Genomic DNA, 27833 nt, shown 5'->3' with positions numbered 1-27833 from the left:
CCATTTGGTGCCACTGAGGTACTACGGATCACTATAGTGGCTTTCCATTTGGTGCCACTGAGGTACTACGGACCACTATAGTGGCTTTCCATATGGTGCCACTGAGGTACTACGGACCACTATAGTGGCTTTCCATATGGTGCCACTGAGGTACTACGGACCACTATAGTGGCTTTCCATAAGATGCATTATATTGCATAATGTTATTTCCTCTCATACTGTAAATTAAAGAGCGCATGCTAAGACGTTATAAAATACCCTGGAATACCCTTTATTTATAAATACCCTTTGGAGAAAAATTGTTTCGTTCGAAAAATTCATTCGATTCAAACAGCTTAGGTTCTCCGCCGACCGCCGCGGAGTACCGACTTCCGCTGACGATCGCCGTCGCATAGCGTGCAGTGATGTCGCAGCGCTCTGTTCAGCAGAAGTACCGCGACGGAGAATCCGCCCGTAGCGAAAGGGTTAACACTGCCGTGCGGTTTTGTGAAAAACTTCCATAGGGTTTTTCCTGGTTTAAACTGTTATTTTACAAGCAAACAAAATTGTAATGAAATTATAGTTCGTAAATCTGCAACCTGCTGTCGGGTAAACTTCACAAATATTTAAATTTAAATGCTGAAAGTATTCGTAACTATTGAAAAAGAAACTTTAGCCTCGGACACAAAAATTAATCTATAGTTTACTTAGGACTGCGATTCGAAAATATCGGATTAACACTATGCCGTCCGCAGATCTTAGATATCATTCAATCGTTTGAGGCCGGCATAGTAGCTTGGAAATTTTAGATTTTAAAAAATATTTCGAAGATGGCGGTAATATAAATTCCTAAAATGAAGATATGTCGTCCAAGAATTTTCGTACTTAATTCTTAGTTAAATAAGCACAATGCTATAGTTAGTTTGCTGCCTTTTAACACCCAAGAAATATAGTTCAAATGTTATTTCAGATTTTTAAAATGGCACCAAAGTGGTACCACCGGCATACAACAGATAGTTTTTGCATGGCACCAGCGTGGTGCTACCGGACGGTATAGTGTTAATATAAACTGTATATCATAGATACCGCGATAGATCATCACCGGTGTCGTTAAGCACATCGTGCTCTGATTGTTAGTGATCCTAGTATCGCGTATACAATGTAAGACGCGATGAATGACCGTCTTTGATTAGTGGAGAAGATCACACCAAAAAGGGTATATAAGCAGGCGATTTTCAGTCACCGCTCTCTCAGTTGAATTTGGTCGCTCAGTCATTTCGTACAAATACCTTCTTTCAAATAAAAATAAAAATAAAACTTTTAAGAAAAAGAATTAACATCATATTCATTTGAGAAATAATCCAAGCCATAATCCCAATAGTAACATTAAATAAAAATGCATGTACCTGACGAGAGATTAAAGAAATCAAGGTAAATTGCGATTTCGCGCTCGTTTACAGTTGAATCGAAAATAATTAGTAGTTTGTACCATCGATATTGGTACTGAACGGCGCCTCATCAGTGTATGCAGGAAAAGTCGTTACGGAAGGAGTGGAGTGGCAACGCATGCGCAGAGAGTCACGTACAACGGCGCGGCGCGTCTACCGAGTAAATATTATATTGGGTTGGCAACTAAATAATTGCCGATTTCAGTTATAGATGTCTCTCACTCCCATTTTTATGATGTCCGTAAATGTTATATTATAAAATTATTATTATTATTATTATTATTACGTTATTTTTTATCATCCGTGAATGTTAGCAATTGGACAAATTGAATGCAGCGGTCAAGGAAAAGCGACCAGAATTGGTCAATCGTAAAGGTGTCATTTTCCACCAGGACAATGCTAGGCCGCACACGTCTTTGTCCACTCGGCAAAAATTGATGGATATTGCTTGGGAATTGATGTTACACCCACCATATGGACTGTTTATTTTGAAAGTGGTGTAAGTCCTTTTTTAAAAAAAATGAGATATGACGTAATTTATGCTTTATTTAGTGTAAACTTTTTGTTTATAACTAGTTAGTAGTTAATATCTTAAAAAATGCCAATGCTTTGTTCAATTTAAAATTGACCGGTAAAAGAAATTGCGTAACCATTGATTATGAAAGTGATGTAAGTCCAATTTCCATAGACAGGTGGCGGGGTTAGTGGCCACCGGTGGCTTCACAATTGTTTTATTTGCTATTTATATTGTTTTATTTTCGAGCCAAAAGTTACTATTTTAGGTTACTTATTTTATTTTCCTCCAACAATGGATAATTTCATATTCACATCAGATAGTGATATAGGTAAGAAGAAATAGTAAATCAATGTTATTTTATGACAATTGAAAATAGTTATTTTATTTTATTTTAAATAAATTTACACGGAAATAAGACCCATGAATATAAACAAAAGAATAATCTTAGAATCGGAGGATGAAGATAATTCTACTATGAAAAATAAATTAATGAAGCGTAAAAAGAGAAGAAGAATTATAGAGATAGAATTTTCATCAGATGAGGATATTGTTACTGAGAACTTGGATTCTGTAAAAGAAAATGAAGGAAAATATACGCAACGAATAAACAAAATTAAGCGAAATGCCGGACAAGAGTACTTTACAAAAAAAGGAAAATTCATTCCAGCAAAAAAAGAAAGTGATATTTGTTATTTCAAAATTGAAATTAAATGATATTTACAATCGACTAATTATGAAAGTGGTGCAAGTCCATTTGCAGCCTGAAAATTGTATATTATTTTAGTTAAATTCGCCTAAAAGAAATTTATATAATCAAATTACATATTGATAAATTAGTACAAACATTCCCAGACTTTACATAATTAACCTACATTTTTTAATTGTCAGATCTGTTAACATTCAATTTTCTCGAAACGAAAGAAAGTGGACTTGCACCATTTTCAAAATAAACGGTCCATATAGCCCTGATCTCGCGGCATCGGATTACCACTTATTTCGATCCCTGGACAACTCCCTTCGTGGTAAAACTTTGAATGATGATGACGCTGTAAAATCTCACTTAACTCAGTTTTTGGCCGAAAAGGATCAGACTTTCTACGAGCGTGGAATTTTCTAGTTGTCAGAGAGATGGCAAAAGGTCATCGAACAAAATGGGAAATACATTACAGATTAAACTTCATTCCAAGTAAAAAAAATTTTTTATTTCATTGAACAAATCCGCAATTACTTAATTGCCAACCCAATACTATAATCTGCGAGCGTGCAAAACTTGTACATATCTTCTTAAACAACGCAGGTATAAAGTACATTTGAGTCTTAAATGCAAAATAAACATTTTAACTTATAAATATTCAAAAGAGCTGTAAGAAATCTTCGGTGTCTTGACTGTCAATGACGGGATAACTTATACAGGATAACTTAGAACTATCTTAGAGTGTAGCCAGCTGTTGTCGCATCAGCGGAGTTGTGAACATTTCCTTAACGCTCTAAACCGTAAAGATAGGTTTTAGGGTCCTGAGGCGACCGTGGATCACAGGACATCGGATACATCCGCAGACATCCTCCTGGAAAAGAGTCAGACGGCGGTGCAACGGCGCGTATCGCCACTATACTCCGGCGCGGCCCTGAGAAAAAATCCGAAAGTAGTTAGGGGATATGAACAACGTTGTTGCACGACCGGCAATACACGTTCACTGCTCTCAGGGGCGCTGTTTGACCTTCCTTCTGACCCTTAGAAAAGATACCTTGCCACCCGTATCCACTGGAGATTCATGTGTATTGCAGCCATCGTTCTTGAAATCGAAAGGGTTCGAGCGAAAATTCTATTTACTCCCTTTCCAATTATGTGGTCTAGCGTTTATTGTTAACTTAATTTAGTAGGGCTGGTTGAGACTAAGCTAAAAGAGATCACCTGCAGTGCTGTGAATAATTATAAACTCAAAGTAACTTTCAAAATAACGAAAAGAGACGTTTACGTACAATAATCTCAATATAGTACATTCTCCCCAATTGTCCATCAGCTTGTAAACGAAAATGGTCAATTTGGGAAGAGGAGATACGATTATAACATTGCGCCTCGTTTTTTTAGTTTTGACAATCGGCAACTATAAAAACGTACCGTGAGGCTTAAATAATCGAATCTCCTCTTCCCAACTAGTCCATTTTTTTACAAGCTGCAGGACAATTGGGGAGAATTTACAGTAATCGAAGCAATAACAGGTGAAATTATCAAGGAGGTATGTTCTCAATAGAGAAGAATGCAAAAACAAAAGATCAAATTCGTCAAAATCGTTGGGTGGTGACCTTTTCTATGCAATTACCACAAGTTTCATAGTCGTAATTATGAGAAATAAATACTATAGACGAACAGGTGCAGTTTGTCGTTGAGCAATAATTTCACAATAACTTCACAAAACAGGTGGAATCCTTCTATAACACGGTTAATTTTTGTTCCGTGTTGTATCGAAAATCGAAACCCTGTTAAAAGAAATCTAGCGAGGTCTAGAAAAGAAAATGGAGTTCCGTGGGTATTTGACGAAATCGATTGGCTACGATGCGAAAGGTCGTGGATTCGAGTCTCGTCAGCGGTTATTTCTTTTTCCCCAAGACATTTTCACCATTACTACAGTGGTGAGCATAATTATAAACTCAAAAACGAGTACTACGAACACTTATCGGATACTAAACGAATACTTAACAAAGCATTATATTTGTATATTTCTATTTTCTATTATTTCTAATATAGAAATATACAAATACAATATTTTGATAAGTATTTTTAAATGTACAGGACGACTTAGCTAAAAGAGACCAGCTACAGTGTTATGATTAACTATAAACTCAAAAAATAAAAAACTCAACTATACAGATATTTAAACAAAAACAAATTTATATATTAGAAATAATAGAATACAGAAACATACAAATACGATATATCATTAAGTTTTTATTAAATATCACTAAAAGTGTCAAAGTTACTTTCTATAAGTAAGTTTATAATTATTTACACCACTGTATATCTACAAGGTAAACGTCGTGCTTACGTCAATAAAAACCATAATGCGCGATGGAAACATATCTTCCACCAATATGAGTTGGGCCAAAAAAATCGTGTTATACAAATACCGTGTTGTAAAAGAACTGTCACAATCTTCACACCGCGTTATGTCGAAACCATGTTCCCAAAGTACCGTATTATAGGAGGGTTGATTGTACAGGGTGTAAAAAAAGATTCTGTCGTGGCTATCATAGACGTACTCGACTCCCTTAGATCGATGGAGATTTGTTAAAAAACTTGGCCATATATTTTAAGGTCAAATTTTTTTATGATTTCAATAACCTTCACCAAGCAGATGACCTTGATTTTTAGTAGAAAAACAATAGTTTTTGAAAGTTGTTATTTTTCAATATGTGGCCGACTAAATACTAATTAACTAAACGTTTGTTTCGATTTCGGATCTTCGACAGTGCCGCAGAACATCGTGCAAATCTTATTTCGTTTCACAGACTTTTGTATATATGTTGTTTCTTTAGGTTAATTACTTTTTATAATACTATATTACTATTTCATTGAATACGCGAGTATACACTGTGCTGTGATCGTTCGGTTTGAATAAACATTTTATTATAAGGAACAAACTGCGATACTTTTTACTCTGTAACTGCAGATATCGTAGCTTCGAGGAGCTTTCTTTTCACAACGTGACTATACACGATACTACATACTATAAACGATTATCCGCGAACGCGTCTCAGTCATCTTTCGTAATATCCACAAGTGTTTCGGATTATCAGTGATTAATGAAGTGATCAGTGTTTGGTGACAGTGCAGTGAAAGATCAGCTGTACGTTGTGCGAGGTCAATGACCTTCGACATCGTGAGCCACAATTTCAGCTAGCAAATGCATCCTCAACTAAATGGGTGAGTTTCTTATTCATAATATTTTTCATATTTCTCTAATAAACAAATCCTTTACGTCCCTTAACGCGATTATTTATTATTAAATCAGCTTTGCAAATCATTCGTTGAATTCTGTTCGTACACGGAATTATTTAAATTAAAATATCATTTACGAACTTTGTTAATCTTCACTGTACACCTTGCATAAAAATTTCATATGGTATACATGAGATGTCATGCACACCAGAAAATTAAAACGGCTGTCACGGTTAAACTACATATTATTTTGGGTCCGAAAAATTAGTAAATATTCTTCAGACGTTCTAACATAAAGGTGAACAGCGTTTTTGTTAAAAATATCACTGTTACATAGTAATCAAAAATCCGGAAAGTTCACGCTTCGTGACTTGTTCAATAGTTCGAACGCGGCTCGAGTCCGCCCCGACCTTCTGTCAAAGCCTCGTGCTGCGGGCTCTCGAACTTCGCGCCGTCACCTCTCATTGGTCAGTGTTTTTCATTAATAACTCGTAAACAAAGTCGCAAATTGCATTTTCGCAAAGGGAAAAGTTACTTCAAATGACCTCAGCTACCCCTCATTTTAGGCTGTTAAAATAATTGTGGAACACCCTGTAGATACGGCAAAATATTACCATCATTTGTACCATAGACAACGTTCGGAAGTACATGCCCCTCCACTTCGCTACTACGAGCTATAACAGAAACTTCCCGGTAGCAATAGCAGAACGATAAAATGTCGTAAACAACGTTACTCCTTTATGCTTCCCTCAAACTCTCTTTGCGTAGGGAAATCTAGTAAGATTCGAACTTCGTGACTTACGGCCCATTACGGTTATTATGCAAGGATATTAAGAGGGATCAGTAAATCTGCGAAGCGATCGGCTCACGCGAAACGGCTAACTTCCGTCTCACGGTCTCGGGGTACTCATAAATTTTCTAAACACTCCTCGTACCGTTGCGGCTGGAAATAACACGACTGTTAGTACACGGGCCGTACGATTCCAGCGTATACACTCGTCGAGGACGCGGAAAAGTTTCCTAACTTCCTTTGGCGACTGGATCAAGGGCACTTTTCTTTTCGTTAGAATCTTTTTATTTTCTGAAAGAAACTCTGCGAATAGGGAATACGCGTTCAGTCCTCCAATAACAATGTACTTACGATTCGATTAAGATTACAGTTGTTTGTACGTTCGATTAAATTATCAGTCATTTTATACAGTAAATTCTTTCGTATAAGATAGAGATACATGGGGGTGATTATAGTCATTGTGCTGGTATGTCGCATTTATCTCATTTATAAGGAATAATTGTTGTATTGAAAAATGTTATTATTTTCTAACATGTCTATCATTTACGAACCGAAATTAAGTACTTGATTACACTTGTTTTTTAATATTTTTTCATGTGCAAATAACATTCCAATACCTAAATAAAAACTTACGGAAATGTGATTTATTCTCTATTAGGACTTTACCTTTTAATATTTAAACGAGTCTCAACATTTCTTGACAAGAATGTATTAATAATTGTCGGAGTTAAAATTACTCTCTTAGCAATTTTTTTAGGATGTAATTTTTGGATGCTATTGCACCAGTAACATTTTCTGGACTAATGTTTCTTAAGGAATTGTGCAGTAATTTCACAGTAACTTTTAGCGAATTTTTGCGATATTTGTAAATGTCACTTCAGAGTTAACTGACTATCAGTGAAAAGTAGAAAAGAAAGGTGTGTAAAATTACACAAACGCGAACACAAATTAAATATTCAAAACTGTCAGAAATACCAATTACCCAAATGTACAGCCCGCATAAATGAATTTGGCAGCGTAGTAAATTCTCCCAATTGTCCCACAGCTTCTAAACAAAAATGGACAATTTGGGAAGAGGAGACACGATTATTAAGCGACTATATAAAAACGAGCCGCGAGGCTCGTATAATCGTAGCCGCTCTTCCCACATTGTACATTTTTGTGCCACAATCTGAGCGTCAATAAGGGAAACGATGTATGATGTTAATCTAATTAAATATTATATATTATATGTGCCCATAATTATGAAAGTGGTATAAGTCAAAATTAAAAAAAAAAATGAATTTATCATTTATTTCACACGACATGATTTTAAACTAAATTTATTCAATGTAATTTGTACGATATCGTCAAAAATGAACCTTTAAATAGTAGTTGTAATTACAACGTTATACGGAATTCATTTAGTGTTAATTATGAAAGTGGTCTAAGTCAACATTACTATGAATTGATCGAAAATTGTAGAAAAGGAAATACATTTTCGATCAAACGAATGTCGCAGCCGGATTTTATTTCAACGAAATCACTTGAAAAATCAATAACAAGGAGAGTAAAAAATACCGCGGGCGAATCTGTCTCTTGGCTAAAAATTCAATGGATGAGATTCTTGAAAAATGAATCTTATAAAATGTTTTATAAGACTTCTTTAGATAATTCTGAATTCCAAGTTTTGGATCTTTCACCTAAAAGAGGAAGACCAAAAATATACGAAAATATTCAATTACTTCCATTATACAACACCACTAGACCAGTAACGGAAGAAAAACATAAAGATCTTATGTGTTTACTACCATACATCCCTCCATTTTTTCAGGAACATTTTAAAAATCTTTAAAACTCGAAATTATGATAAAATGGATTACTTTTTAAAAATGATTAATAAATGTTTATGAATTATTTCGTTAAAGTTGTTGTTTCAAATGGACCGTTTATTTTGAAAGTGATATAAGTTCTTTTTTTTAAAGAAATTAAAAATGCCGAATCTGAGCTTGTATTGTCTAAATATCCCACGCCACTTACAATTTCTTTCGATGACATTGGACTTACACCACTTTCAAAATAAACGGCTCAAATAGAAATCACAATTTTTTATTACTTTAAGTCAATTATAGGACATTCAGTTAATTTTGAAAATGGTCTAAGTCAATTCAAGCTTTAAAAACAACATTTTTCTATGAAATTCACACAAAATTTCATATCTATAATAAATTTCCATTAATCAAGACTAATAAAATTATAAATTAAAATGTCGTATAATGTAAAAATATCTTTTAATTTATTCAAATGCAGTTCATTAAATATCTCGTAACACACACACACACACAAGAAATATTTGACTTAGACCACTTTCATAATTATGGGCACATATATATATTTATATACAATATAATAATATATATACTATATATATAATACATATACAATACAATATAATAATATATAATTTATATATATATATATATATATATATATATATATATATATATATATGTATATATATATAATATTTAAATTAATTAATAATATATATTAAATATTATACACATTCCCATATTATCGTCTTAACTCTGACAAAAGTATTACACGGATCTTGTGATTAAAAATCAACAACAAATTCGATGTACCTCTAGGAATATAGAAAATTCGACACGACTAATTCCATCTGCCGCCTTTATCATCGAGATTAGACAAGCTGATACAGCCTGAGTCATCGCGCATCCATTTAAACCGTACAGACGATGAACACGCAGCGGATAGATACTCTTCGCTACCTATCCGTGAATCGTAAAACTTTATTAGGAGCAGAGTGCGGCCTGTGCTAGACTCGCGGAGCTTTATTACATGCTGCTCGATCGCGGCGAGGTCGGAAGATGAAATGGACACGGAGGCGAGGTCGGTTAATGACATTCCAGGAGCACGCGCCGCGCGCTCAAGAGTTTTCGTTGCACGGGCTGTGCGTCTGCACGTCGGAATCGAGTTTTACTTTCATTCGGTGAAAGTGCCGGCCCCCGCTCTCCCCCTTGCCGCCGCTGGCTTATCGGACTGAACACCGTTTTTCTTATTCTTATTCGCTCTCCCCGTCCCCATCCCCGTCGCAGTCCCGGCGACGTCGTTTCCACGGGGTATTTTGTTCCGGAGGAACTCCTGTCTCGACGGGTCGAGTGCCGTTCCTTTTTTCCTTATTGGTTCGTGCCGAAACAGACTCCCTTTCGTACAATTGGCCCATTGTGTAACGGACCTGTCGCATGTAAGCTGAATTATGGGCACCCTGGACAGAAAGCAATTAACTCATTAAGGACGGAGTTTTTCTTCAACCCTGTTTTTAAATAAATCCAATCCATTCAATTCATCTTCTACTGAATTAACTATTTACGTAAATAGTTCATTCCTAATCCTATGTAAAATTGCACACGCAAGATTGATTTTATACTAATTCATTGTCAAAGAGCAAAACCAATTGAATACTCTCAGAACCGCCTCTAAAAAGCATATAAGAAAAGCGTCTAATGCAACAATGCTATCGTAGAAAATAAATATAATAAATATAATAATAAATATAATTCTTTTATTAAATATCTTATTGAAAATAAAGAAGAACATTTACATAATTCTTTCTTCATATTTTTCATATAGAATGAGATGATATGCCGGACAAACTGCTTTTTCACACTTATCGCAACGTGTCTTTTTTTATATAGGCAAATATGGCAACGAGCACGTTTCTTGCTGGTCACTGTATTCATTCCGTCCTTCACTGTCTGTTCTTGAAATTTTCACTCACTTGTTATCGCGGACATCCGCTCAAAATTCTTCCACAGTATTAGATTTGAGCACCGTGTAGCTGCTCGATATTTTTCCGACAAGAAAGCAAGTGACACGTCTTCACCTTCTTGTAAAATTCATGTGAGTCAAATGTGTCTTGAACACTGTCGAATTGATGCCAGGGTCGGATGAGGGTTAAAGGTTCCGAACTGTGAAGGCATCTCAGTTTTCCTTTCGAGATTCCAAAGTCAGCCGCTACTGTAGTTTCACTGAAAATGAGTAAAGAATATATTCATTTTTTTATTTTTTTATTTTAAATTGAAATGATGTATTTTCATATAAATTACTTATACTTATGTTTCAAAATGTACTAATTATTTTTGTATTTTATGAATATTAAAATAAAAAATACTTAAATCAATCCTTTATATTAAATATGTTCGTGGTATAAATTATTATTATATATGTAATTTATTCAACAATTTTAGTAAATCACTGTCCTATCAAAACATCACTTCAGTAAAATACGTCCGACAAAATTAATATACGTCAGTCATTTTTCTAAACTATTTATTTTGAAAGTGGCTTAAGTCACTTTACCGTAATGAAAAGTGGTGATTTTTTAATGTTTATACGAAATTATTTATACTGAGAAAAATATCAGTATCCTGAGATAACAAATACAAGTAAATCTTCTCGAAAGTTAGCATCCATATTTTTAAACGTGTTAAAACGCAAACCCTTAAATATATCGACTTAAAAACAAAGTGGCTTATGCCACTTTCAAAATAAACGGCTCATATGTACATACATCCAATATCACGAATTCTCTAATTTTCAAACGCAATATTCTCAAGCGCAAACACTCAAACAAGAGAATGTACATTTTACACTTTCCGCTTATTTGCACACAAAAGCATTTTATTCGTGGCCACAAGGACACAGCGACTCCCCGATCGTTCCCCGAGCCTATCCGCCGGAATGAAATGAAACTAAAACCACACGGAGAAGTCTTAATCAAAGCACCCCGACTACAATAAAATCACGATCGAACCTCGGAGTCGGCGAGTTCCAATCGCGGCGGCTCCAAAACAGGATCTCGCCACTGCTCGACAAAAACTTGTCCGCCTAATTGGGGCTAATATTCTGGAGCATAGAATACAGGATGCAAACAACATTGTACGGTACGATGCGTTTCCCGACGAACGAACGGCCCGGAGAGTATGTTCGAATCGCTTGTTAGAGGAACCTAATGAACGGTGATTATAGTGCATACGGTTTTTAGTGAACTAATGCAGATATAAAAATACTGTAAACGTTCGACAACTGTGAGTCTGCCGTAACATTTAACGGTATCGATGATCTCCGTTGCCTAGACTGTCGTCTGTTGAAACAGTAAGTGCCGAGCTGAGATCAAAAGATGATCGCTAGCAGGAATGCGGTGACGAATTGTGAAAGAATGGCACGACTGACTGGTCAATATCAAAGGTGATATTGACCTAACTAACTATATATACTAACTATAGTATTCTATATACTATACTATACTATACTACTATATATACTATACTATACTATCTATACTATATTACTATATATACTATACTATATTATACTATACCATACTATACTACTATATATACTATACTATATTATACTATACCATACTATACTACTATATATACTATATATATATACTATATTATATATATATATACTACTATACTATACTATATTATATATATACTATATACTATACTAACTATACTAACAAGTGATTCCAATCGAAGCATTAGCTGTTCACTACAATTCTCGCAATATTATACTTCAATTTTCGCAATATTTCAAGACGTAAATATCGCTTTGTATAGGACGTTGAATTTCTCTTCACGTCAGCTACAATATTATTAAATGCAAATATATAACGACAATTAAAAAGTTTTTATATTGAATTTCTATATTGAGGTTTATAGAAGACTGAGTACTAAGTAATTTTTGTTCGAAACATGTTTTTGTCAAAGCACTAAAAATGACTGAAAAATTGTGATATCATGTGAATAATGAATAAGTAATCGTTAAATACGTAATTATTGACATAATAAAACAGACACGTTGATATTGTCGTACTTATCAAATATGAGATAAATATTGAATTGGCAGGAAATCAGTCAAATATTTTCCATTCTGTTCGACGACCTTTGCCATCTCTCTGGTAATTTCATGATTCCGCGCTCATGAAACTTCTGGTCATTATCAGTAAAAAAAACTCGATCAAATGCGATTCGAGGCTATCGTTATTATTGCAATTTTTACTACTTAAAAAATTGTATAAACTTCGAAATAAATGATAATCCGTTGGTGCAAGGTCGGGGCATCACTTCCCAACCAAGCTCCAGTAATTTTGTACGTATTGCCAAAGATGTATGAGGCCTCGAATTGTCGTGGTGGAACACGATTCCTTCGCGATTTGCCAATTCTGGCCTTTTCACTTTAATTGCCACCTCCAATTTCATAAGTTGTTGGCAGTAAACATCTGAGTTGATCGTTTGGTTGCTTGAAAGCAACTCAAAATATACAACACCTTTATAGTCCCACCAAAATGACAGCACGATCTTTTTCTGATGCAATTCAGCTTTCAATATGGTTTATGCTGGTTCATCACGCTTGGACCATGACCTTTTTCGATTAATGTTATTGTAAACGATCCATGTTTCATCACCAGTGATAATTCGTTTCAAAAAAGGGGCGATTGCATTACGTTTAAAATGCGTATCGCAAATACCGATTCGCTGTGTTAAGTGAATTTCTTTCAATTCATGCGTAATCCAAAGATCGAGCTTCTTAACAAGACAAAGACATCTTATGTGATATTCAGTTGTTGTGTGTGATACATTTAACTTTGTTGCAATCTCTCGTACAGTTATATGCCGATTCGATTCAATTATGGCTTTGATTTTGTCATCATCAACTTCAAAAGATCGATGAAAACGTTGGTCATCTTTAAGTGAAAAATCTTCACAATGACATTTTTTGAGTCAAAAGCAATCAACGCCATTAAGCAATCGATGCCATAAACTTCACATATCTCTTTATGGGTCTCGGCCACGTTCTTGCATCTATGAAAGTAAAAAAGTAAAATGTGTCGAAAATGTTCATTTTTGCACTCCGTGTTAAAATTGACAGGAAATTATCAGCTGTAAACAAAACTACACGAAATTTGTTTCTGTAGCGATCTAAATGTGTCAACTACCAAAGCTGAAGACAAAAAGATTATAAGCTTAACAAAAGCATAACAATGTAAACATAACGTTATCTATTGGTACAAACCGAAGTTACTTTCTTGCCAACTCAATAGTACCAAATACAAATTGTTTTCTCAAATTTTTCTATTCTGTCTACTGCTTTTAATTGCACCAAATGATTTTTCTCAGAAATGCATAAAATCCGCTGTAACTCTATTTCTATTACAGACAGACAAAAATTATATTAGACAATTTTACATTGTTCATGAAGCTCTATTAAGCTTTAGTAAAAAGCTTCAATCATGTTCTGAAATGTTAACTCTTTTCTAATATTATATCTTAAAATCTTTTCATGTATAATCGAATGTAAATGGTGCTCCAAAAATGTCTCGTAATCCAGAAATGAAGGGTTCCTGAGTTCATTCGAAGTAACTTTTTCCTTAGCGAAAATGCAACCCGCGGCTTTCTTTACGAGTTATTAACGAAAAACAGTGGCCAATGAGAGACGAGCTTGGCTGGCGCGAGGCGGCCGAACCAATGAGGGGAAATGAGCTTCGTGCGCTCGTTGGCTGGGCCGCCTCGCGCCAAGGATTGCATTTTCGCTAAGGAATAAGTTACTTCAAATGACCTCAGGAACCCCAGTCGGATTGCGAGACATTTTTTAGACACCCTGTGTAATCAATGTGTTTAAACGAATTCGTGTACAACTTTCAAATGAATTAACCCTTTGCATACGAAGAATGTTCTCGAATCACCTACTCTACAATTCGAACATATCTATTCGCGAAGTAGTAAGTAACGGTTCAAAAAGAATATAAAATTTTAAAACGTTAGAAATATTTACTATATATGTTTAAAAAAATTTCGACAAAAAATTGTATTAACACAGATTTTATGATACAATTAACATGTTGACTGCCGCGTCACCCGTATTCGGGTGACAGCAAAAGTTCTCATCAGGCCACGTCACCCGTAATTCGGGTGACGCTGATTTGACTACTTACAAAGGATTTCCGAAAATATTTCGACAAATATTCTACAGGAGGTAACGAAACTATTGAATTCTTATAAAAATGGTTTATTAAAAAAATTATTCGCAGTGTATAACATTAAAACATTCTCTGCAAAGTTGAGGTTGATCAGGACAGCTTGGACAAAAAGTTGTTTGTTTTTTCAGATATGCTCGTGCCTCTGATCGGTCCATTTCGTATCTTTTATTTGAACTGTAGCTTCCTCAATATCATCAACGTTTCTTTCTTCTTCCATGACCAATTCTCGTAAAATCTCGTCAATAGTATCTTCATAACATTCATTATCACTAAGATTATATTTATCAGTATCCAAATCAGAATCTGACGATGTAATTTTATTTATGCTTCTCCTTCCGGGCAATCCGATCTCTTTTCATTATTGAAAAAATATACTCGACAAAGATTCCAACTGTTCATGCAGGAACAGAAACAGATACGAATTAACAGCGCACGCTTCCTATAGCGGCACGGGTGGCCTGTAGGTGATTTTATTGTAAATACGCGTGGCAGTCAACGAGTTAATGAATTAATGATTTTGGAACTATGTACCTCTCTTGTCCTTTCCCTGGGTCCACTCGGACCCATGTTTACAAGCAGTCAAGTGTCGCTAGGTGTCTCAGGTAATCCCCTCCCTCCTCGTTTACCTGTCATCTGTACTTTAACTACGGAGCAGTAAATTAAATTATGTTCGTCATATGAGTCCTCTTGTATCCGGAATCAGAGTACTCAGGAAAAGTTACTACGCAAGGAGTGGGGTGGTGATGCATGCGCACATGGAGTCCCACGCAGCAGCTCAGAGAGCGTCTGCCGAGAGAACATTATAATTCTGAACTACGATGGCGACGCGACGCAGAAACACCTTCTTTTATTTCATTAAGAACGTTATTAAATGACTAATTTTTTTATCATGCACAAACTATGTTTAAACTCAAAAATGTCAAAAATCGAAATATTAGGTCTACCGGAAAGTTCTGTCCGTTTTTGAATTGAAATATAACACAATTTTCATACATTTAATAATATTTATTGTAGAATATACTTTCCACTTGCCAGTGTGATGGCAACTTGTAAATGCCATTTTTAAAAAATGATTTATTTTTAGAGGCGAAGAACTCAACTAGTGCTTGGTTGACATCAGCTTCAGTTTTGAATTTTTGTTCCTGTAAAAAGTTTTGCAAAGGGAGAAACAAGTGATAATCGGAGGGTGCTGGGTCTGGGGAGTACGGTGGATGCGACAGAATTTCCCAGCCTAGCTCTGCGATTTTCTGACGAGTCGCCAAAGCAGCATGTGGTCTGGCATTATCATCGGTAGCCATGTTTTCACGATCGCGTCTCACTTAATAATGACACGAGACATCTTTGTTTCAGTTTATTTAGGAGAGTACATGTGTGTAAATGCAATGATAAAGAGAGATAGTCATATATGTCTCAAATCAACATGTGCATATGGATTGAAACTTCAAGTGACGCTATCGGAGAGAACTTTCCGGTAGACCTAATATATTTGTGGTGCATTAAATGAAAATTATAGTATTTAATAACAGTTTCAGCAAAGCAAAGATTGTCTTATGGGCATCGGAATTGGGACATCTACCCTAACTGCTTGCATGCATCGTGAAGAGCATGCTCGAGCGTACCGGCAGCGGAGAAAAAGATAGATGAGTGCATGCGGTTCAGTGCGGTTTACGTTTGACCATGCCATGTGGCTTCTAACTTGATCTTCTCAGTTATCATAGTTGATTAAACATATTCGGGTACAGTCCTACTCTTTTAATCCACTCAAAAACCTAACACTAGTGTTATAATTTAATAAGGGGACTTGGGTAACAAAATATCGCATAAATTGACGGACTTGTGTACCATAATTATCAGCAGTTTCGTTGTGTCTCTTGACATGGTACAACCAAGTGAAATGGGTTAATAGTTTAACTCATAGAATGAAACACGTCCACTGTAACCGCAGCCTGAGAAGCGTGTACACAAAGGCGAACGAGCCGCATTAAATCCCGGCCCTCGTTTGATTTTAGACGAAACCCACCCAACGAATTCCCTAGGGAGAGAAACCTCATTCCACCGAACGGCCTTCTGTTCGCTTACACACACACACACGCACGCACACAAGTTGACATCACTTACGCCTACTTAGAGAAAAAGTTTCGTGGTTGCGTCAGTCAGATCCCGCGACCATGCTTCGAAACTCGACGAGTTTCAAAATACAGAAAATTCTCCCTAATTGACGCTCATATTGTACACAAAAATGAACAATTTGGGAAGAGGAGATAAGATTATTCGAGCCTTGCGGCTCGTTTTTATAGTTACCGATTGTCAACAACTATAAAAACTACTTTTCTCTATTCTTTTCCCGTCATGTTAGAACTTTCGTTATGGCTTGTTAGTGCGGTTTTAATCGTTTTTTAGAATTTTTAGCAAAAACAAGGACTACTACTACCCCTACTCACTATTTAAAGCAAAAATAAATCGACCCACATTTTGTCGTTTTCGTCAATTGCACTTATTATTTATGAAGATGTATTACATTTAATCTTTATAATTTCTACAAATATTGGATTAATAAGAACATTTTCTTATGGTTGTGTTAACGAAAATGGAATTGGAAGATTAATACTTCGTTTATTTGATTGGTTGTTTTTACTACGCGTATCGCGCGTGACGTTGGACATTGTGATAAAATTACAGCAAATTGCAAAAATGGTTACCATATAATTGTTTCAACCACCGATTAATCAATGAAAATCGCTTGATTATTTCAATTTTCATTTCAATCAATTTCTTGATTATTTCCAAAGCTCATACGCGGTAATGCCACACGGAGAGATTAATATGTAACGTCACCGAATATACGATCACGTGGTCTGAAGTTCGGTGATGTCACGAATCTGTGCCTCTGCCTAGCATCACTACTCATACACATCTTTCTGACGCTTTACTGTTATTACAGTTAGATCTAACTTAATAATTCTCATTTTTTTATTAATCTTGCTTTTGTATTTATTTTTTTCATTTTTGTTTACCAATGGTACTACTTGTATATTTGATAATTTGACATTTGTTATATTTTCTATATCTTACATTATCTTTTCTTTTATTGTACGGTGTTACTATACAGGATGTCCCATGATTATGTTAACACCCGGAAAGGGATGATTCTCTAGGTTATTTGAAGTAACTTTTTCCATTCATTATTACTAATAATAGTAATAATAATATAATATATATTATTATATATATATAATCAATCAAATAATATAACATTATATAATATTATATATATTATTATTACTATTATTATTATTATAAAATGGATTGAGAGAAAATGGTATATATATATAATATAATATATATAATATATATAAAATTATGATACTTCCGGGAAATGAGGTAATTCCTGAGGTCATTCGAAGTAACTTTTTCCTTAGCGAAAATGCAATCCGCGGCTTTGTCTACCAGTTATTAACGAAAAACAGTGACCAATGAGAGGCGAGCTCAGCTGGCGCGGCCAAGCCAATGAACGCACGAAGCCCAGTTCCGCTCACTGGCTCTGCCAGGCGAGCTCGCCTCTTATTGGTCAGTGTTTTTTTTTAATAACTCGTAAACAAAGCCGCGGATTGCATTTTCGCTAAGGAAAAAGTTACTTCGAATGACCTCAGGAATAACCTCATTTCCCGGAAGTACCATAATTTTATATATATATATTTACCATTTTCTCTCAATCCATTTTATAATAATAATAATAGTAATAATAATATATATAATATTATATAATGTTATATTATTTGATTGATTATATATATATATAATAATATATATTATATTATTATTACTATTATTATTATTATAAAATGGATTGAGAAAATGGTAAAAAAAGAGAACCATTGAGTACGTATTACGAAACTAAAAACAAAAGTGCATTTATTATAAAAAAACAAATAAAGAGATTATTAATCTTTCGAGATTTAAACCATGGTTACAATGTTTTAAGAACTTTATCACTTTCGCTATCATAGTTATTGCAATACGTTTATATTAATCCAGTATTTGTAGAAATTATACAGATTAAATGTAACGTATTTTCACAAATAATGAGTATTGACGAAAACGGCAAAATATGGGCTGGCTTATTTTTGCTCTGGATTCGTCAGAAAATTCGCCAAGTTACAAATAAAACAATTTCTTTTTTTTTCGCGTATATGTTTCTTTCGTCTTCATGGAAATAACCAATATAACTTGCAGAGGCATGTATTTTGTACAGACGTTCGAAATCAGCAACATGATAACTTAAACTTCTTTTGATTTTACATTCGCTATGTTACATTGTATTTTTGAAGAAAACTTGCGACGCCAGTGGAAAGAAGTGATCGATTTAACGTGGAATAGCCCCTACCTACTCTGGAATCGTTTAAGAAAGGATGAAGATCGAAGCGGACAGAGAATGACATCGATGTCACGAAATCTTCTTGTTTGAACAGAAACTGTTTGAGCATCGAGGGGGTTGCGGGATTGGATTACGGTACTTGCGAATGGGATTAGCTCTGGAGTGGTATGTCAAAGTTAAAAGGACTTGTAAATAGATTAATTGAGAGGCGGTAATTCCGTTGAAAAAAATAAACACGATGCAATGATGGAAAAGTTTGCTTCGATAAGTGCTAAGCAAAAATCTTGTGTCATGAAAATGATTCCCTGAAAATGCGAACGGCTGTACACGATACATCAAATCTTGATCTTCTCATGGATTATCGAAAATCAATTTCATTTAAGAGGCATAAAACGAATCCGCTGGTTCTTACATTAATATTGGAAAGAATTCGTCTTCATCATCAGGTGTGCCACTTTGGATCTCTGTGGACCACTTAACTTCCATTAAAAATTTCTTTCCGCACCTTCAGTACTTTGTAAGGTAATTGGCTGCATCGCTTAAGCGCTGGTTTAACGCAATATTACGAAATAACTATCACCCGTGTGTAATGACAAAATGAAATCAATGAAACTTTATCCTGCAAAGTGATTTTTTGCAAAGAAAGTTTAAGCAATTTTCATTCGATGCGTCGTAGCATAAATTCTTAACACTAAACCTACTGACATTTTGTATACCGAGTGTTGCATTTAAGTTGAGATTGTAAAAAAAATCTCATAGACACGTGATTAAAAAGAACGAACTGACACATGTGTTTGTGGTTTTATTACTTTTTTTCAATCTCTAATTTGACATTTTTTCTTGTTCTTCAGAGATTGTAGTACAATGTGTATTGTCGATATTCGGCTGAATTCTACTGTTTTCAGTTTTTGTTTATTCTGTAAAATAAAAATTTGACGCACACACAATTGGAAATTTATGAACTACTATTATTTTAAATTGAACTTATTCCGTCGCAAATATGGAATAAACTGGGCACAAGCATGTGGCTTGCACCCAAAATACAAACAGATGAAATTTACCCTGGAAAAATTAATTCACTTATGAAATCACTTTGTGATTTCAATGCAATTATCGATATAAAAGTTCATACATTTTTCCAAATGTTCAAAAGACTGCTCACGGTAGATAACGGTACAGAATATAAGATTATTAAAAAAAAAACGAAAGGAGAAGAGCTATACATATTACAAAATTATGTAGCTATTATTATAGAAACAATCGTGCAGTAAGTTTTTTAAGGAAAAGCAAAAACATTGAATTACAAATTTTTACTGAAAATTTAAAAAATGGACGTTTTTTAACCGCTCTGGTAAGTATATGATGTTGATACATATACATGCTATTCGAATTCAAACGGCAGACCTTCTTAACAAATATATAACTGAGTATTCTCAAGATCATTTATAATTTAATTATCAACTTTTGTCAACATATTTATCAAAATACTATTTCTAGGCACGTTAGTTTTCTATTGATTTGAATAGAACGTACGCGAATTTATATTAATTGTGAGCAATTAGATGGTGGAATAACAATATTTATGCTCGGTGTCCAAATGGACCCGAATCACGTCGTTCGATATTTACATAGATTTCGACGAAATTGTCTAATCATGGTTGAATGTGTCTACTCAAGTCCTAGTGTGTATTTAATATTTATTTAGATAGAAAATCGAACCCCCGAATACAAGAAAGGCCTGAGGGTACTCAAGCCCTTCTAGATAATCAAATGATATTGAAAATATTATTATTATTATTATTATTATTATTATTATTATTATTATTATCATTATTATTATTATTATTATTAATGAAGTTTTTCATTACAAAATTTTAATTTTTCTAATATTAAACATGTACATATTCTCAAATATTACATAAAAATTGTAAACAAAAAAATATAACGTTAATAATTATCATTTTTTTATTTTATGCAAGAAGGATCTAAGGATACTGTAATTAATAATTGGACCGTTTATTTTGAAAATGGTGTAAGTCCTTTTTTAAAAAAAATGAGATATGACGTAATTTATGCTTTATTTAGTGTAAAATTTTTGTTTATAACTAGTTAGTAGTTAGTATCTTAAAAAATGCCAATGCTTTGTTCAATTTAAAATTGACCGGTAAAAGAAATTGCGTAACCATTGATTATGAAAGTGGTGTAAGTCCAATTTCCATAGACAGGTGGCGGGGTTAGTGGCCACCTGTGGCTTCACAATTGCTTTATTTGCTATTTATATTGTTTTATTTTCGTGCCAAAAGAGTTACTATTTTAGGTTACTTATTTTATTTTCCTCCAACAATGGATAATTTCATATTCACATCAGATAGTGATATAGGTAAGAAGAAATAGTAAATCAATGTTATTTTATGACAATTGAAAATAGTTATTTTATTTTATTTTAAATAAATTTACACGGAAATAAGACCCATGAATATAAACAAAAGAATAATCTTAGAATCGGAAGATGAAGATAATTCTACTATGAAAAATAATTTAATGAAGGGTAAAAAGAGAAGAAGAATTATAGAGATAGAATTTTTATCAGATGAGGATATTGTTACTGAGAACTTGGATTTTGTAAAAGAAAATAAAGGAAAATATACGCAACGAATAAACAAAATTAAGCGAAATGCCGGACAAGAGTACTTTACAAAAAAAGGAAAATTCATTCCAGCCAAGAAAGAAAGTGATATTTGTTATTTCAAAATTGAAATTAAATGATATTTACAATTGACTAATTATGAAAGTGGTGTAAGTCCATTTGCAGCCTGAAAATTGTATATTATTTTAGTTAAATTCGCCTAAAAGAAATTTATATAATCAAATTACATATTGATAAATTAGTACAAACATTCCCAGACTTCACATAATTAACCTACATTTTTTAATTGTCAGATCTGCTAACATTCAATTTTCTCGAAACGAAAGAAAGTGGACTTGCACCACTTTCAAAATAAACGGTTCAATTGTCGCATAAAATTCATTTATTACGTAATTTTCGTGTTATACTAATAAAATGGAAAGGAGAACAATTGAAGTTATAAATATCGTAAAGAGTTTTAAAGCAACTTCACCACGTATAAGAAGTTTTGATCTCCACACATTTTTCTCAGTACATACTCGCTTTCGTTACTCAGGCTGTTCTTGCATCCAAAAGTTCAATCTCGCATCAAAATATCCTCTGTTCCGTATTCTTCACTCATTCCCTCGAAGCATCCGGTACACTTTTACTCGTTAACAATGTGGTAATTTTATTCATCAATTAAATCGCGATCAAGAGCAGTCGTTTTGCATATAATTGCTCCACTCTTCCTTGCTCATGAATAAGTCCGTCGAAAGAATCAGGGACCCTCGTTTCGCACCTGTGGGGGCTTCCACCTAACGCGGCCGGAATCCACCATAATCGAGCGACGCGTGATCGCACGTGTAGCTTTGTCATCGATGATTCAGGCGAATGCGTGCACTGAGGACGCTTTAAGACCACCGTACTTCTTTACGAGTGACGATCACCCAAGCGAAGTGTGTCCATGTACCGAGTAACGATTGCTGCTGTGCTGGAATCGGGCTAACAGCGCTATCGTTAACAGCGCGAGACCTACAGTAGCTCGCATTAATATTCGAACACTTTTTAAAACGGAATAACTTTTCGAAAGTTGAACCAAGTTACTTGGATTTTTTCAGATGTGATTTTGTAAATCTCGTTAATGTATTTATATAGGAAAGATGCAAGAATCTCTACATTTCTCGCAGTTTTTGGTCGAAAGTCGCGATAAAACTGTGATTTTCCCTGTCTTTAATTGTTTGTAATTAATAAGGAGACTGCGGATTTTATGCGTTTAAAAAAAAAATTGAGTAGATGCAATTTAAAATAGTAAAAATATTAAAAGAATTTGCAAATGTCAATGTTATATTATAGCGATATATATATATATAATACAATATAATTTATAATTATATATATATATATATTTATATATATATATTTATATATATAATTTATCTATTATAGCGATTGAACAAAGAATAAACATGCAATTTAGTTTGAATTCCTATTTCTTTTCCTGATGCAAGCAATGTCTATTTTGCATCGATTTCGATAAAATTTTCAGTATGCATGTAACCCATTTCGTCCACTTTAAAAAAAAGTTATTCTATTTTAAAAGGTGAGCGAATATGAATGCGAGTCATTGCATAACCGAACCGTTTAATTTATACAGGATGCTCACGACATAGTGTCAGAAAATTTACGAGCGCTTTATGGGGTCCTAGAAACCTTGACACATGGCTCTCTATAGACATTTTGCTCTTGGGACCGGGCACTTTAAAATTTTGTCATTAACCCTTAAATGCATGATTTTTTGTTTTGAATTTTAAAAAATTGTTTTTTATAGGAATGTAGTCATAGGTTACGTAAAAAATGAATAAAAAAATCTAGGTAATAATATTGAGTATTTATTTTGAAAAAAAGATGTATGTAGACTTTTGGCAACAATATCCGTTTATTACTAAAATTATTGTAGACGTAAACAAATGGTCATGCATTTATATTATCTATTAAATAAAATTTTCAAATGCAACATCAAACATTCATAGCTTACCTGACAACAGATGAGAAGTAATTTTTTTTCAGTTAGATAAATCACTTCTTTATAGGAAACTCGAAAAAAGAACATATCTCTCCAAGTAACACATTAAAGGTTATCACCCACCACATTCAAATGTCAAAAAACATATAACTTACTCGCTAAAAGTAATGTCAAGTCTTTTATTTCACACATGGTCTATTGTCTATTGTTATCAACGTGTGTTCGGAAACGCACATACTCAGGTTTTTGAATAAAATTAAGTGGATCTGGAATGTAGACAATTGGCAACAATATGCATTTAAGGGTTAATAATTCACGAATGATTGTCACGTATTCGACGCAGTAGAAGACGATGTGTGAAAAGCGATGTGCTTCTAGCAAGTGTGTGTAAAGCGTATTTGTGATGATAGTGAACAAGTTTAAAAATCATATCTCGATAAACGGTTATCTAACAACATATTAATGACCCACATTTTTTTATCGAGTATTTCCTGTTATTTATTTTACCATATTATTTATATTATTCATTAATTTATTTATGTACGCAACTATGAAAAATGTAATAAATTTCTGATTTCTTTTTAAACGAATATTCGCAGTATTTGTCGCGAATATGCTGTGACCAGAATTTGGCTTTTTATGAGCTACAATGCTACACTAATCGAAATTCATTATTCTATTCAAAACTATTGGTTTCAATGTCTGGCAATGAATGCAATTTTATAGTTTTACTTAACCCCTTGCCTTACTTTGACGAGTCCGACTCGTCATGAAAATTTCTAATAATAACTTATTGAGTTTATATGTTATTCTGCCCATTAAAATTTGAATACAATTCTAATCTCTTGTCATCAATATTTAAGCATTCAAGTAAATTTAGGCACACAATAAGCATCAATTTTCTTTCCCTTCTAAGAAATTATGGTAATCGAAAAATTTCTAATCGCAGTAACTGCGAAGAGAATGGTATGTCAAGGGGTTAAAGTGGCTGTCGGTAGATAAATAAAAATAATAAAATGATTCGGAACCAAAACCAAAAACTCAGTATTATAAATAGATTAATTGTTACGGTTTTGTCCCAATTCTTGACACCTTCGACTAAAAATTGTCAGAAATCTGCAGTTTTAGAAATCTTTCAACGTTTCATCTCTGATCGCACGGAGGACTCACTAATTGCAGAACCGATATGACGAGATCTCATCTCAAAGTGTCACATCAATCTTCAAGCCATCCTTTTTCTCCCAGTAGTAACTTCGAGGACTTGCTATCGTCTAGATTTCAGCTAAATTCGTCGACTATACTAGTACAAATAACTATCTTTTCTCTTTTGACTGGTATCATTTCATATTCAGCCTATCTGTAAACGATTCATTAGATATTCTGTACTCTCATCTAAATTATGCCATTGGTACGTTCGTACGCGTCCAGTCTTCTGTAATCTGCTCAATTTCAATAGGTTTTCTTACAACTTATTTCTCTCATTAGACAGATGAAATTAGCTCACCATCGCTATAAACCGTCAAACTCCTATTCAGATTACAGTAAATTCTCTTCAATGAGTTTTTAACACGTTCCGTGCCGAGCTTTTTTTACTCGAATCTTCACACTTTGATATTTTACTAAAACTTGATGTATTACGTGCAATTATTAATTCTCGTACACATAACAACGTAACAAAAACTTATCAACGCCCATTCTTGCGGTGGAAATTGATTCTTCGGTTCTAAATTTCTTGTAAACAATTTGTTCAGTTCACTAAGTAAACATGCAAGCGTGTACCATCGATGGTACACGTGGCACGGAACGTGTTAACCATACTATAAATCAGGGGTGGCCAAACTTTTGATCACTACGGACGACCTGTTTTTTTAAATTATAGATGACGGTCTACCAACATCCTGTGTGAATCATATATCATAAGAAAAGTAGTAATTTAAAGCCAAAAATAAGTTTAAATTTAAAATAAACATAGATAATATCAGGTCAATCACAGTCGATCGCGGTCGACGCTTTGGTCACCCCTGCTATAGATTTATCCAACATTGATATCACCATCAGCGAAGTCTTTCCTCGGATAAAATTCCTTGACGTCAATAAAGGTTCAGGTATTGATGGCATTTCTCCATTATTGTTCAAATCGTGTATCATTCTCATTCTCCGCATCCTTTTCCTGCTATTCAACAAATCCTTGAGCTCTGGCCTCGTTTTCAAAAACCTGTCTAGTCTGCCCTATTTTCAAAGCAGGAGATATTACACATGCTAATTCCTACAGAGACCAATTAGATCGAAGGTATCATTACCAAAAAGTTCTCTTTTACTTGTAAAAACATTATTAACGAACAGTACGGTTTTACTTCTGGTCGCTCAACAGTTACAAATCTTCTTCCTTAAACTCGCTTCCTATCGAACTCCCTTGAAAAAGGACTCGAGGTTGATGCCATTTATACTGACCTTCGTAAGGTCTTCGATACCGTTGACATTGCTATCCTTCTTTCTAAACTTATCGCTCTTCGTTTCCACGGCACGTTTTTTGCTTGGCTCTCGACAGGTAGACTTCAAGTTGTAAACTATAATACCCATCACTCGGGTGTACCAGAACGTCCTGGAATATCATTCGTAGATTTATTGCTACACATAATTATTAATTAAACGTAATAAATTAATAATTATGTATAGCAATAAATCTACGAATTAGATTAGAAGATTAGAAGATTAGAAGATTAGAAGATTAGAAGATTAGAAGAATTAGATTAGAAGAATTTAGACTGGTATATATACCAGTCTAAACAATTTTATTTGAATTTTATTATATTTCGATTAAAATTCTTCTTTTCAAATAAAATTGTTTAGATATATTATATATATTTCGATTAAAATTCTTCTTTTCAAATAAAATTGTTTAGATATATTATATATATTTCGATTAAAATTCTTCTTTTCAAATAAAATTGTTTAGATATATTATATATATTTCGATTAAAATTCTTCTTTTCAAATAAAATTGTTTAGATATATTATATATATTTCGATTAAAATTCTTCTTTTCAAATAAAATTGTTTAGATATATTATATATATTTCGATTGAAATTCTTCTTTTCAAATAAAATTGTTTAGACTGGCGAAGTTCAATGAAATTGCATTTGTGTATCTTTATAGTGGCATTTTGCAAATAGAAAAATTTGTATAGCAAACATTACGTCAATTTTGAAGTGTGCTATCTTCGTTCTTCGTTTCCACGGCATGTTTCTTGCTTGGCTCTCTAGCTACTCGACATGTGGACTTCAAGTGTAGACTTCAAATACCCATCACTCCAAGGAAATTGCTGTATTATCAGGTGTACCAGAAGGTTTTCATCTAGGTTCTCTTTTATTTGCATTATTTATTAACGATATCTGGGAAATTTTCATGCACTGTCACTTTTCCTTGTTTGCTGACGATTTCAAATTGTTTGAAATCGTTGCGTGCGATGCTGACGCTCTTAGGATCCAGCATGACCTAGACAGACTACAACTGTGGTGCACTAAAAATAAACTCTCTCTCTCTCTCTCTCTCTCTCTCTCTCTCAATATATCCAAATGTCATGTCATACGCTTCACTTGCGAAACAAATAAAATCGCTTATCCTTACCTCATCTCTGGCTAAATACTAACAAATGTAGATACAATAAGCAACCTCGGCATCTATTTCTCAAATACTTTATCTTTCGAGCCTCACTATCAACGTATTACAAGCACAACCCTCAAAACGCTTGGGCTTATTTATCGATATTTTAAGATCTTTTCAAATATCAGGACACACTTCGAATACTTTATATACCTCTCATTCGCTTTATACTCGAATATGGATCTCTTATGTGGACACCATATATAGCAAACTTCAGCTTGCACTACTCGAGGGCACTTTCTGAGATTTACATCTTAGTTTACTCGCATTGTTGCTGACTTATTTTTTATTAATAAAATATAAGTCGTGTAATAATAATCGTATAATAATCAATGTATAATAATCGTGCCAACTGTTCTGACATTTCAGAAAAATTAAATTTCAATGCTCCTTGTCGCTCCCTTAGGCACATTTCTACCTTTCTGTCGGAACTTCACCG

At 33.9% G+C, this 27833-nt stretch overlaps 1 protein-coding gene and 1 long non-coding RNA gene across 2 annotated transcripts in view; one reads left to right on the top strand and one right to left on the bottom strand.

The window, feature by feature from the left end:
• The window catches only part of LOC117224042 (uncharacterized), a 260485-nt gene that overhangs the window by 42013 nt on the left and 190639 nt on the right, over window positions 1-27833 (top strand). The window lies entirely within an intron of this gene.
• Window positions 9218-27833, bottom strand: part of LOC143260699 (uncharacterized) — a 119983-nt gene continuing 101367 nt past the window's right edge. The window contains exons 4-5 of the long non-coding RNA XR_013034971.1: window positions 10453-10702; window positions 9218-9939 (exon numbers count right to left, since the gene is read on the bottom strand). This is a non-coding gene — a long non-coding RNA (uncharacterized LOC143260699). The remainder of the gene's footprint in view (window positions 9940-10452; window positions 10703-27833) is intronic.

Source organism: Megalopta genalis, chromosome 16 (assembly GCF_051020955.1).
Source record: "Megalopta genalis isolate 19385.01 chromosome 16, iyMegGena1_principal, whole genome shotgun sequence".
NCBI lineage: Eukaryota > Metazoa > Arthropoda > Insecta > Hymenoptera > Halictidae > Megalopta > Megalopta genalis.
The sequence above is the reverse complement of the archived record's forward strand: the minus strand, read 5'-3'. Positions and strand labels throughout refer to the sequence as shown.